Genomic DNA, 15180 nt, shown 5'->3' on the forward strand with positions numbered 1-15180 from the left:
ACATTTCACTGAGTAATGTCAATAAGGAGACTTTTTATTAGAGAACATTTCAGGGGTGGGGGAGAAGCAACTTCCCATACATTTTCTTATATGAAATCTGAGCGATGCTCTCACAACTTGCAATGCAATCATCATCGGGGCGGTAGTCAGCGGATGTCTCTAAGGCGCATGATCAGCTCCTTTCTTTGTGAACTTGCCAAAACAATAACAACATGGGACCAGTGGGAGAGTTCGATTATTTTTCGTGGAAAAAGAAGTTTTCTAAGTTTTGCCTTTAAAGAAGTGAAAATTTCTCCGAAAAGTTCTTGGTGTCAATATCTGGTGTTTGTTATAAAATAACACCATCACGGAAATGGTATTCTAATGAATACGTGGCGATCGAATATTTCCACGCCGGTCGGAGCTATTGTTCTTGCTCTATTGTTTCGAGGTTGTTTGTTGACTTGGTCGTTCTTTGTTTTACCTCATTTACAATCCCCATGTGGGTCAGTTGAAAAAATCGTGGTACATTCATTGGCATTTCAGCAATAAAAAGAAGCACGGAATCACAAAATTCTGCGTTCTTATAACTACACGACGATGACGAAATTTTTGGATAAACACGCTGCTTTTAGATTTTTAGTTAAGAGTATTGAATCCCTTTATTATAGGTGATTCAACGTCGTGATTGCCATAGCTTCCATTTCTCGGGAAAAGATTGCCTGTTGCACAATCGTCCAAAAACCGCTGACTACATCGTAAATTGAATTGGAGAATTGGAGCGACATGCTCCACTGAAACGCACGAAGGTCACACGGCCGCCAGCTCCATGGTTACATGATGAGGAAATTAAAAGTCTTCAAAATCAGAGAAATGTACTACGTCGCAAGGCACACTCGTTAAAAACGCCGGATGCCTGGCAAGCTTTTCGCGACGTCCGTAATCGTCTGAAAACAACAATCAAAGAGGCGAAACGATCGTTCATCAATACGGCATTATCATCAACGAAACCGAAAGCGGTCTGGCGTATTACACACCGTATTTTGAACCCATGTCCACAGCCTTTACGTCTGGATGTCAATGAGCTTAACAGGCATTGAGCTTTGCAGGACCTTTGACCGACGTGATAAACTCTTGTATCGACGAATCAACTTTTCCAGACTCTTGGAAGGTTGCAAGGATAACTCCAATCCCTAAGACTAGTGGCTCCACCTTTAGTGTATCAGACATGAGACCGATATCAATACTTCCGGTCCTTTCAAAAGTTTTTGAAAGACTCGTACATCAGCAAGTCATTGATTACATTGATTCTCGCTTCCTGTTAAAGGAGAATATCTCGGGTTTCAGGAAAGGACACTCAACGACTACTGTTCTATTAGGGATCAGAGATGACATTATTCGCGCCATGAAGCGAGGAGAAGTCACGCTCATGGTATTGGCCGATTTCTCAAAGGCGTTTGATACCATCAAGTACAAGACTGTCCTTGAAAAGCTTAGCCTGTTGGGCTTTTCCAAGGAATACCTCATGGACGATCCAATATCTTATAGGAAGGAAACATTTTGTGCAAATCGACGACAAAACGTCAGAGCTTTGTATGGTGAATTTCGGCGTGCCTCAAGGCTCTATCATGGGGCCACTTATTTTCAATCTCTACGTCGCCGACCTTCAGTCATATGTAACCGGAGTTACATGTCATCAATATGCCGATGATACCACACTGTACACACACTGTAAACCAGCAGATCTTCAATCAACTGTGGCTGAACTTTCTGTTAATGTAGGCAAATTGGAGGCGTGGTCACGTGAGGCAAACTTAGTCATTAATCCTTCCAAGACTAAGCTGATGTTATTATCTACTCCGCAGTTATCAAAGGTCCATAGTTTAGACACTGCAAAGTTCGACATTACAATCAGCAGCACTCCCCTGGATCGAGTGACTACAACTAAACTATTGGGGTCTCACATCCATGAGCATCTTAGCTGGGAAGGAAATGTCAAACAAGTAGCAACGTCCTGCTATGCTACTCTAACAACCCTAAGGAAGTTAAAGAACATCCTGCCTTTCCATATCAAGAAGAATTTGGCACAGGCACTGGTCCTAAGCAAGCTATATTACAATGACATAGTATACCACTCACTCCCAGATTATTTAATGAAACGCCTCCAGAGAGTACAAAAGGCTACAGCTAGCTTTGTACTTGGTAGATTCGCGTCATCCGATGACATCCTTACGAAACTCAAATGGCTTCCCGTAAAGGAGCAACGCGAATGGAACCCACAAAGGCAACCCACAAAGCCCTTCATAACCCATATTGGCCAAGTTACTTGAAGCTTAATGTATTCCAACACGAACGATGCCTAAGATCCAGTAGCAGTATTTAATTAGAGAGATCCCTAATTAATAATACTTTACAGGACCAAACTGCAAGCTTATTTAACACATTGCCCAGCAACGTGAGATGCTGCCAAGATTACAATAAATTTTGTAAAGACACCAAAAACATTATTTTTAAGAGAGTTTTAGAACATTTGAATTTTTAACTTTTTAGCATGTCTTAAGTATTTTTTTTATACTATAATTCACATAATTAGTTCTTATATCGTAGTTAGGTCAGTGAAGTTTAATTTGTATAAGTTTAATACAATTTTATCTCGTTTTCATGTACATATAAATTTTTTAGATATTTTTTATATTTTACATCTGTACATTTAGTTAGGATCGGGCAGGCGAAGAGCCACTCTGTGGATATACTGCCCGATGTGCCATTATTATTATTATTATTATTATTATTATTATTATTATTAAATTGATCGCGTTGCAAGTTGTGAGAGCATCGCTACTCGGTTCCAGACCTCGTTTCTATCCCCTCCCCCCCCCCCCTGGAACATTTCGATATACAATTTACTGTAAAAAATAGCGAAATAAGGCCACGACGTTTCGAAGTCATCTTGACGCCATTATCAAGTAGATAAAAATAACGGTCGAGTTTAGAGTTTAAATAGAAATTTTAATTTCTATTTATTTCCATTTTTAATTTCTTTCACCTAAAGGTGACAGAGAATGTTAGACCAACACTAAACACGCAGTCGGACTCAATACGTGCGAAAGTATTTATTTAATTAAATGCAGCACGCACTGACACAGCCTGACACAGTCTATAACTGTGCATACTAGAAATGGAAATGTAAATTTTTTTGTTAACTCTTAGATCTTTCTAGGTGCTTGTAATTATTGATTAAATATATTTGTGAGAACTGCATTTTCATTGAGTAAAGTAAGACAAAATATCTATAAAAAGGCTAAGTAAATCATTAAAAGTATAAAATTATCACAATTATGTCTACAGCTTTAGCAGGTGTCGAACAAATTATAGGGAGAAAATTCTGGACAAAAAAAAATGTCTAAAGGTGTTCTATCATTAATAAATCACCGCTTGTTTGGCAAACAGCATTCGTTCGAAGGTGTCTCCCTGGAAAGAAATAAACAAAAAGGAAAATTATTCCATCGTTCTAGGTCTTTTGGTTTCTATTATACGTTTACGATGAACCTTAGCGACAAAGGCGTCAACGGATCAGCCGACCATCATGAAGACAGCTCTACTTCGAAAACTACTGTCATCATAAACTGTGCTGTTAATGCTCCATTGATGCTTGTGACCATTCTGGGCAACGCTTTGGTACTAGCCGCCATAATAAGAACTCCTTCCATTCGCTCACCTTCAATGATTATGCTCTGCAGTCTTGCTGTTTCAGACCTCCTTGTTGGATTCATTGCACAACCCCTTCATCTTGCTGCCAGACTCGTGTACAAACCATTTATACAATACGGCGATGTCCACGTTGCGTTAGGCCATTCTGTTTGTGGAATATCTCTCTTAACAATGACAGCCATAAGCGTGGATCGATTTCTGGCTCTTCAATATCACATGAGATACGTAACTTTAGTGACTAAATCCCGGGTTAAATGTATTTTAGTAATCATATGGTTATTTAGCTTCGGTGTCTCAGGACTTTTCTTTTGGGATAGCGATCTATATAACGTTCTTTTGGGCGTTGGCACTGCCAAATGTCTTTTAGTGTCTACATTTTCTTACATAAGAATTTATCGAATCGTTCGTCGGCATCAGTTACAAATCCGCGCCCAACAACAGGCAGTGCAACGTTTCAATTCTGAAAACAATCATGTAATAGCATCGAAAAAAAGTGCAATGAACACTTTCGTGTTTTACATCGTTCTATTGATATTTTATTCTCCAGCCTATATTTTATTGACCCTTGATGGAATCTTATTCAAGAACTGGCAAAAAGAATGGGACTTTGCTGCCATCTTAGTGTTTAGCAATTCGTCCATAAATCCGTTTTTGTATTGCTGGCGCCTTCGTGAGCTACGAAGTGCAGTTGTTAAGACAGCAAGGCAGATGTTATGTAAACAAAATGAACACAACTAAAATATTTTTCTTCTCAATAGGAACAAACATATACCTTTTTAGGAAATAACGATACATTTTAACGCGAATTCAAAATTCGCGTAATATGTATGTTACTTACATAGCATGACCAATTTTCCAATTCGCGTTAATTTATTACGCGTAAATTTGTTCGCGTTGAAAATGCCTCGTTATATTCCTAAATAAGGTAAATAATACACGAAGAAAAGAATGGAACTTTGCTGCCCGTGACTTTAGTGTTTATCATCTCTTCGTTTAATCCATTTTTGTATTGCTTGCGCCTTGGCGAGCGTTTTCCGATTTTTCTTTCTTCTTTTCTTTTAACCATCAGGTACACTTCACTGGAAGATGTTTCTTTTTCTTAAGCAATCCATAGACTGGTTGCAATTTTCTTAAAGACAGCAAGGCAGATGTTATGCCAGTGTGTAAACAGAAACAAACTGGACATTCCTTCGGAATAGCAACAAATGTATATGTAAACCATAGAGAGTCGCAGCAATGTTCGATTTATAGTTGGTACTATAAAAAGCAGATTGCTTTAATTTCTTTCTCGAAAAAGTTAGATTAATGACTATGGCTCATGTTGTTAGTTCTATAACTGTGCATGAAAATGAAAATAAAGGTAATCTCTTAGATATATTTAGGCGGCTTGCTGCTTGCAATTATTGATTAAACAAGGCAGGGAAAAGTGCATTGTCACTGAGTAAAAGAAGACATTTTATCTCTAAAATGCTTAGTAAGTTATATAAAAGTACTTTTAAATTTATTACAATAAGGTCTACAGCTTGACACATATTGTCTGAGCTTTTGCAAAACGTGTGCAGGGGCTGAATAAATGTTAGTGATAAAACTCGGGACAAAAAAACACTCTCTAATAGTGTTCCATCATTGAGAAATCACTGCTTCTTTGGCAAACAACACTCCAAGGTGTCTCTCTGAAACGAAAAAAGGCGAAAAGGAGAACTTTTCTATCTTTTTAGGTATTTAAAACGTTTGAGAAAGCTAAAGGTTCCTATTTAACGTTGACGATGAACCTCAGCGACAAAGACAACAACGGATTAGCAGACCATCATGATTCCCCCCCCCCCCCACCCTCCCACCCACCACCCCCCTGAATCATGAAGACAACTCAAGTCACAAAGTTTAGTGACTAAATCCCGCGTAAAATGTATTTTAGTAACAATATGGCTATTTAGCTTCTTTATCTCAGGGATTGTCCTTTTCGGATTCCAATATAATATATATATTTACTCTAAGGCGTTGTCTTGTAGTGTCCATATTTCTTACATTATAATTTATCGAATTGTTCGTCGGCATCAGTTACAAATCCAATCCCAACAACGGGCAATGAAACAATTTCATTCTGAAAACACTAATCGTATCGGTTAAAAGAATCGAAGAAACGGATTGAATTGAGCACTTTCGTTTTTTTATATCGCTCTAGTGATATGTTTTACTCCAGCCTATATTTTATTGACCCTTGATGAAACCTTATTCAAGAACTGGCAAAAAAAATGGGACTTTGCTGCCACCTAAGTGTTTATGAACTCATCCATTCATCCGTTTTTTTTTTGGCGCCTTCGTAAGCTTCAAACGGCACTTGTAAAGATCGACAGCAAAGCAGATGTTATGTAAGCACAATGAAGGAAACTGAAACTTTTTTCTTATTAAGAACAAATATTTATATAAAGAATACGTGGACAGCAACACTTTCGACTAATTTTAACCGCTTAATAAATTTATTTTTTGGAAAAAAAAAAGACAAAAAAAAAAAAAAAAAAAAATTTTTTTTTTTTTATTTTTGTGTAAAAGGAAGGGGGCGTTTCCCCCCTTTATAATTTATATTTTTATTTTTAAATCTCATACAAGCACTGGAAAACAGAATGCGACTTTGCTGCCCGTGACTTTAGTGTTAGGCAACTCGTCCTTCAATCTATTCTTGTATTGCTAGCTTTTTTCTCTTTTCTTTTCACCCTCAATACCCTCAACAGGACGGTAGAGGTTTGTTTTTCTAGAACCATCCAAAGGCTGCTTGCAATTGTCTTAGCAAGCTTCGAGCAGCAGTTGTAAAGACAGCAAGGCAGATGTTTTTATCAATAAACAGCAACAAAACTAGACATTCCTTCTGAATAACAACAAATGATATAAAGAATACTGAGACGTAGCGATTTTCGATCTAAATTTGGTACTTTGTAAAACAGATTGCTTTAGATTAGATTTATTAATGACTGTAGCTCATGTTGTTAGTTCTATAGCTGTGCACGGTGGAAATGAAAATAAAGGTATCTCTTAGATATATCTAGGCTGCTTGCTGCTTGCAATTTTTGATAAAACAATGCGGGGAAAACTGCATTATCATTGCGTAAAGTATGACATTTTATCCTAAAATGCAAAGAAAATATAAGAAGTTTAAATTTATTACAATAATGTCTACAGCTTGGCACATTTTGTCTGAGTTTTTCTAAAACGTGAGCAGGTGCTGAACAAAAAAATTGGAGTGAGAAAATTCTGGAAAAAGAAAACACTGTCTAAAGGTGTTCCATGACCATAGATAAATCACCACTTCTTTGGCAAACTACATTCAAAGGTGTTCCACCGCAACAGAAAGCGGAGTCATTTGATGTTGTTAGGTATAGAAAACGTTTGAGAAAGCTTCAGGTTTCTATTAAATGTTGACGATGAACCTCAGCGAGAAAGACAACAACGGATCAGCAGACCATCACGAAGACAACTCTACTCCTGAAACCATTATCATCATAAACTGCGCTGTAAATCCGCCACTGATGCTTCTAACGATTATGGGAAACGCTATGATATTGGCCGCCATAATACGAACGCCTTCCATTCGCTCACCTTCAATGATTATGCTCTGTAGTCTCGCTGTTTCAGACCTTCTTGTTGGATTCATTACGCAGCCACTTCATCTTGCTAATCAACTCACGAAAGAAAACGTACCGATTTGTGTCCCATCTTCTTGTGACGATGGGCCATTCTGTTTGTGGAGTCTCTCTCTTAACAATGACAGCTATAAGTGTGGATCGATTTCTAGCTCTTTACTGTCACATGAGATATGTAACTTTAGTGACTAAATCCCGGGTTAAATATATTTTAGTAGTGATATGGTTAGTTAGCTTCGGTGTCGCCGGTTTTTTCTTTTGGAAAAATTTTGTACATAGCTTACTCTTAAGCGTTGGCACTGCCAAATGCGTTGTAATTTCCACGTTTTCTTACATCAAAATTTATCAAATCGTTCACCGGCATCAGTTACAAATCCGCGCCCAACAACAGGCAGTGCAACGATTCAATTCTGAAAACAACAATCAGGAAATGGAATTGAAAAAAAGTGCAATGAACACTTTCATGTTTTATATTTTTTTATTGATATGTTATTTTCCAGCTTATATTGTAGTGACCCTTCAAGGAGTCACACGCAAGGGCTTACCACCAGAGTGGATTTGTTTCGCTACCATTTTTGTATTTATGAGCTCGTCTATTAATCCATTTTTGTACTGCTGGCGTCTTCGCGAGCTGCGAACAGCAGTTGTAAAGACAGCAAGGAAGATCTTACGTAAGAACTAAATTTTACTTCTCTATAAGAACAAACATATTAGAATTCATGAACAACAAAAAAGACGTATGTATGAAATGCGCAAACGCTTTATGGTGCTCATGAACTTATAGATAACTGTTTGGTATAGCAGACGGCGCCTTATGTTTATGTTTACGTGTAGTTCCTCCCTTGTTTATAATTTCCACTGGAGTAAGGCCAACATTGGCGGTAGGTCCTTCACTTCATCTGCACCAGGCCTTATGGAACAGCTTTCGACGGCAGACTTGTAGTATTATCATGAAACTTGGTGTTCCTAAAGCAGCAAAGTTGAAAAGACATACCCTCGTGTGGATCAGCATTTGAAGGTATCTTTTTAAAGGTTTCACTGTATTTTACGTAGACGTTTAGGCTTGGTAAGGTGAATACTTTGTATTGCTTATGACGTTAAATTCATGCATAAGGCGCTTTTGATCAGTACATGTAAAAAGCACTCGATAGATTATTAATGTATTATTTCTCCCTTTACAATGGCATCCATCACTGCTAATCGATTAATGGCTCTTCACTTTCACATGAGATATGACATGTTAATGAGTACTGACTCCAGCCTCGCGTTTCATATGCAGTGGGTAACTATATAGTTAATACCCTTTCTTGATCGGGTTTTACCATTTGGAATAAGCGTCCTTGTAGCTTTCTTGTAGATGACGCTTCAAAGCTTCCTTACATCAGAAGTTATAGCATTGTTCGTCATAGATTCACACACGACAGGAGGCAGTGCAAAGTTTACATGCTGGAAATAGCACACATCATCATGGTGGGGCTGAAAAGTGACAAGAACACTCTGACTCCTGCTCAAATTGTCAGCAACAATATGGTATTGGCCGCCATGAATAGAACTTCTTCCATTCGCTCAACTTCAATGACTATGCTCTGCAGTCTTGTTGTTTCAGTTCTTACGCAACCGCTTTTATGATGTGGTGCCGGACTCAAGGACGAACCATTTTTGTCCAATCTTTTTGTAACGATGGGCTATTCTGTTTCGTGAAGTCTCTCTCTTAACAATGACACTAGCTAATAAGTGTGGATCGGTATCTGGCTCTTAATTATCATATGAGATACGGTACCTTCGTGACTGGATCCCGTGTTAAATGTATTTTAGGGCGGTTGCCATTAGTCACAACTGACCGGCCAGACCGATACATTCGAGCACAGAATTCCGTTGTTAGTCAGATTGTTGCTGTCAAATCATGATCAGTCAATATATAAATATTATACACTGTTACAGTGGATTTACGCCTGTTTGATAATGTAAGGGTGATCACTCGATTGAAAACATTTATTCTGTAAAGAACGTAAATTAAGACAATAGATGCTTTTTAAAATTGTTGTGTTTTTTTTCCTTTCTTATTATGCTAAAATACTCATAGTTTTAGTCAGTTTATAATATATTTGTAATGAGTGTAAAATAAAAAGATTTGTAAAGTAAGCTAATTTATTCCATGTGATGGAATAAAGCATTTTGATAAAAAAAAAGAAAAAAACATTTTAAGATTCTTTTTTCAATTATAAAGCCAGGTTAAACCTGCTGGGACAAATGCTCACCACCCGTGCATTTAAATTCGCTTATACTGTGGCTATCAAATTGACACAGCAGAATTTATACGTACATAAATACTAATATCAAGGGAGACTTTGATGTTGTGTTTTTCGAACAGTAATTTTTTCCATATGTACAATAATTTTGCAACAATAAACCACAATTAAACCTGTTTACTAGAAATTATAACTTTAAATATACGGTAAAAGCTCCATTAAGACACCAAGGGTCTTTTTTTCAAATCATATATCAATTACGGCATATATGCAATAAATAAAGAGCCCTTCCCAGGGGTTTCAGGGAACGAAGGAACTATGGCCGTAAAAATAATTGAAAACAAGGGAACAAAAGGAAAAGAAAGCTGGGAACAAGAGAACAAAAGCTGTATTTTTCTGATATTTTAGAAAAGAAGGTTCACAAAAATCGACAAAATACTTTTAGGGAACAAGGGAACGCAGGGCAATTTTTTGGGAGAAACCAGGGAATATGGAACTCCCCTGGGTGGGGCTCAAAAAAGTAGACTTTTTATTTTTTTAGTGTCGTTTGGTAGCACATGTTTACAGTAGCAACAATAGTTAGCAAATGTGGTGGATGGTTTCCTTTAAAGCATAAATTTACCTTTTTTCTTTCTTCATAAATTGTTATGATATACCATCTAGGATAGAAGGGGGCACTTCATAGAGAGGGGGGGCTTATTAAAGAAGTTCCAGGAGGAGCCGTACTAGAGGCGGGGGACTAAAAAGAGAGGGGGCTGGGCTTAATGGGGTTTTTATGGTAAGTTTTGTTTAATTATTTGTCTTAAAGAGTTAAATTACTAGCGGAGCTTCAACGCGCGAAGCACGAAGCGCGCCAGCGGAGCACCATGGGTAAGAAATTTGGGTAAAGCCATCAAGCCGAAAAACATTAGTTGCGCGTGAGCGTACGCCCGAAAGTACAGACTTTGGGGGAGAGGGAAGGGGTCCAAAGGCAAAATTTCTTGCGCGATGTTCTCAGACTTAATGAAGATTGCGCATAAGGTAAAGAACAAGACCCAAATGTAAGAAAACAAACTTTTACTGATTTTTTATTCTATTTTTATGACGAAAATATGTTTTCACTTTCTAAACAAAATCGGTCCTAATTTCATATCTTACCGTGAACTATTTAAGCTTACTGCCTTTCGCCTTCATGAGTTCGCCTTAAAGTCGATTTTTCTTCGAGTCGTCAGTTGATTTTCATTCCCGTGAAAGAATTTACTTAGTTGCCGTAGGTTGATTTTATCTGGCCGTGGGTTGATAGGATTATTTGCTGTGCAAGCTTCAGCTTGAGTCTATAAATGCTGTGAGATATTCACGGAAACCTCAGGAAGTCCAAGCTTACTATGTGAATACTTAATGAAACAGTCAATTTATAGACTTTGTATGGGAATTTCACTTCAGTTTTCAAAATGCTGAATACAGCCATGAATGTTGGATTAAACTTTACTTATTCCTCAGTGTGGCATTGTTTTTGTGCCTTCTGTGTGGTCTAAGGTTAAGGTTAAAGGGACTATGTCACGGATTTAAACAGATTTTTGAACAGCCCAAATTTATATTTGTGTCGTAAGAAACCTAAAAATATGTTCCATTTTTATTAATAATTGCTATTTTAGAGCACTAAGACTGTTTTAAAGCGCGTTTGGCTGCGGATGGCTCGGATTGCGAAATGGATTGCAATTTGAAAACGTTAGCCAACGTTTTCCAGCTATTTCCACGCGCCTTAAAAAAAATCGACATATATAGCCGAAGTTTGATTTATATCCCCAAATAAAGATTAAATCTTCCGTTAAATGTTCAAACACAATGTTTTTCATAGGTAAAATTGCCTACCACTTATTTCAGAACAGTTTAGACCAAAAAGCCGCAAAATCGCCGTGACATAGTCCCTTTAATCTGGTGCCATTTTAGGCGAGTTTTTGATTCGGTCACTGCTCGGTGTAGTTTTCTTTAAGAGGAAAGCGCGAGCGCGACAAAAGTTGCACTGAGGCCCTGTTAGGGATTTTAGGGATAAGGGATAACTTTTTAACTAATTATAGCGATAAGGTATATAAGAACTCAATTTTTGGGATAATGAAAATCAAATTCATATGGATGAAAGCTTTGGTAATTTTAGGGATAAGAAATAACTGCCTTCAGAATTATTGGGATTAGGGATAACGTATAACCCCCTAGCAGGGCCTCTGCATTGTTGGAACACATTTCTTGATACGCAAAAATCACCTGTGTAAACGGGCCTTTAGAAAAGACACCTAAATTGCCCAACTTTTGTTCAATATTCTTACTTAATTATTCACATTTAAAGAAAGTTTGTGTAGGAAGTGTATCAGCTAGACTTTCACAAAGTAACAGCCTGTTTGAGTCATTAGGGACCTTAAGATTCGAGGACGGGAAGGCCAGGACGGCAACGGCAGTGGACGCTGGCCCCGACATGTCGCCAAAGACAAAATGTTTAAGATGTGTATTTTCGTATAGGACGGCGACGTCAAGAATTTGAGCTTTATAAAAGCACTTAACAAAACTAATCCTTTCGAGTTGTTAGAAATCATTTCCTATCAAACTTAATCGATTATGAACGGAAAACGCTGAATTTGTTCTCAGTCTTGATTTATATAAAGCAAACACCTAAATAATGAAGGATTCAACATTTCCGTATGAATAAACTAATACGAAAACACTGTACGAAACGATCTGGCCTGGTTCAGATGAGTGACCTAGAAAAAAGGGTACAATCCCATACTCAAAGAAGCAGTTGCCTTGCTTTTTTTTTCACCAGAGCGTCAAAAATCCTGTCGAGAATCCTAACGTCGTGCAAATGTTGCATTTCTATCTGTAAACAAACATAACATAACATAACATAACATAACGTCCCGTCCTGGTATCTTAAGGTCCCTAATTTTGCAGAGACAACATGAAGTTCAGTATACTGCATGTAAGACCTGTTCTGAAGTGTCTCCTCCTGCATTGTGATCTTCAGTTATGTACTAAAAAAATTGATGTGACGTATAATTTTGAATACCGTTTATTGATATCTAACTTCGCTTATTTACACAAGAAAGATACGATTTTCATTACCTTTTTACATTATAGTACTTTAAATACAACGATGAACATGATAAATAACAACCTTTTTACGACCTTAACTTTTTACATATTTACAAACACACCTGGTTTTGTTTCGCTCTTGTTGTCGTTCGCAAACGTCCGCTCGTGGTTAATTGTTAGGATATATTTGATTGCAATCTTGCTCCCCTCTCTCCTCCCACTGGTTTGCTTCAATGTCAATGACAACAACCACTTGGTTGACATTTTGCTCCTCTGTCTCTCCTCCCTGGTTGGTTACAACGTTGGGCGCAGCATTTGGCGATCCAAACATTTTCTTTTCAAGCTCTTCAGCTTGAGCGTGGTTTTTCTTCAAAAGTAACTCGATAAATGCAACACGGAACTGCCTTAGTCTGACAGTATAGATGAGCGGGTTTATAAAAGAGTAAACAATTACTAAAGACGCAGCAGGGAAATAAAATGCATAAATTGTATCTGTCGAGACTCTGCCTTCAAGAACGTTCCTGATTACTCTAAAACTAACTATCGGCAGATAATTCAGAAACACTGCTGCAACAATAGCAGTGGTCAGCTTTAGGGCTCGTTTTTCCTTTAAAAACCTTTCTCTGGCTTCCACTGAGACTTGTTGAGCTGCTATTTGCCTTTCATGTCGACGAGCCTCACAATAAACCACTGCACTGCAGATAGTGATTAACACTATAAATACGAGTGCAAAGTAATTTCGGATCGACATAAATAAGTCATGGTCGATGAAATGGAAAATGATTACCACTGTAGTTAAGATCCACGCAATGGCAGAAGCAATCAGCACACGAGCTTTGGTGACAATTTGATCGTAACTGTAGCTTTGTTTGATGGCCATGTACCGATCTGCACTCATTAGCACCAAGTGGGCAAGTGACGAAAAACCAAAAAAGTTAATGGAATATTTTGTTACATTTTGCAATCGACAAACATCGTTTGTGGCTTCGCCTTGTAATGCAATAATTACAACAGAGATCCAAATTGGCTGGACAAGGATTGCCATCATCGCATCAGTTGCTGCTAAGCATGCCAGTGCTATGTTAGACATGCTTTGCAGTCGCACCTTAATCTTCACGGCAATCATCGTCAGCACGTTCAGTACAATGGTTAAAGGACATGTCACAACGAGGATGATGATGTTGAAGACGATTACACTGTAAGCTGGTGTGGAAAAGGAAGCAGCTTTTTGGTCCCGACCTCCTGAAAAGGTGCTTGTGAATTGAATCCAACAGTAAATAACTGCGTCATATTGAAGAGGATATTTTCCTCCTCAAAGTCACAGGAAGATATTTTAATATCTTCGAGGGTTTCATTTAACTCGACGAGGGTTTCATTTAACTTTTAAAAAAGTTAAATGAAACCCTCGTCGAGTCATATCAAAACGGTATTAAGTCATCTTCATAGAATTACCAATTCTAATTATGTCAAGTTTGTTGAGTGAAATATAAATACGTGATGCGGAAAGTACAACTACACCAACTACACCAACGAAGACAAGAATAAACCAAACATTCAAGACTACAATATGCGTGAAACATTTGTCATCATAAACTGCCTTTTGAACACTCCATTGATGCTCATATCCATTCTGGGCAATGCTTTGGTATTGGCCGCAATAGCAACAACTCCTCACGTTCCATTCGCTCAACCACAACGATTACGCTGTGCAGTCTAGCTGTTTCGGATCTTCTTGTGGCGCTTTATCTTGCTAATCTGTTTACAACAGAAAGTTCTATAGCTGATCTATCGATAATGGTAGGGTTCTCTGTATGTGGAGTAACCCTCTGGACCACAACTGCCATTAGTGTGGATCGATTTATGGCTCTTCACTATCACATGAGATATGCAACTTTAGTGACTGGGTCCCGCGTCAGAAACACTGTAATAATCATATGGTTGATCAACGTGCCTTTTTCAGGGTTTTACCTTTGCAAAGAGCGCGAATATAAATTTACTATCGCAGTTATGACTGTGACATGTCTGACAATTTCCACGTTTTGCTACATTCTAATTTATCGAATTGTTCGTCGGCATCATTCGCAAATTTTTGCACTACAGCAGACAGTGCAAAGTGTGGCTGCTGGGAATGAGGGTTTACAAATCGCAAGATTGAAAAAAAGTGCATTGAACACTTTCGTGTTTTACATCTTTTTGATTATATGTTATATTCCAATGTACATTTTATTAACTCTTTATGGAATCTCTTATATCGAGTGGACGATAGAATGGAACTTTATTACCATTCTAGTGTTTATGAACTCAGCAATTGATCCATTTTTGTATTGCTGGCGCCTTCGTGAGGTCCGAACGGCAGTTGTACAGACAGCAAAGCAGATGTTATGTAAACAAACAGACGAAAACTAAAACCGCCCTTTATTCAAGGGAAGAAAATGATAAAAAAAATAATTCGATGACGCAGCGTATTTCGTTTTACAGTCAATAGGAGTGTATCTAAGTTTAAGGCAATTTCCGGTCTTCTAAAACAAAAGTTTAATCAAGTG

General features: G+C 37.8%; 1 pseudogene; it reads left to right on the plus strand.

The window, feature by feature from the left end:
- Positions 1 to 14033: 14033 nt before the first annotated feature.
- LOC144630881 (melanocortin receptor 4-like) lies at positions 14034 to 15180 on the plus strand (annotated as a pseudogene).

The sequence above is a fragment of the Oculina patagonica genome, chromosome 11 (genome assembly GCF_052425735.1).
Source record: "Oculina patagonica isolate OP01 chromosome 11, crgOcupat, whole genome shotgun sequence".
Lineage (NCBI taxonomy): Eukaryota > Metazoa > Cnidaria > Anthozoa > Scleractinia > Oculinidae > Oculina > Oculina patagonica.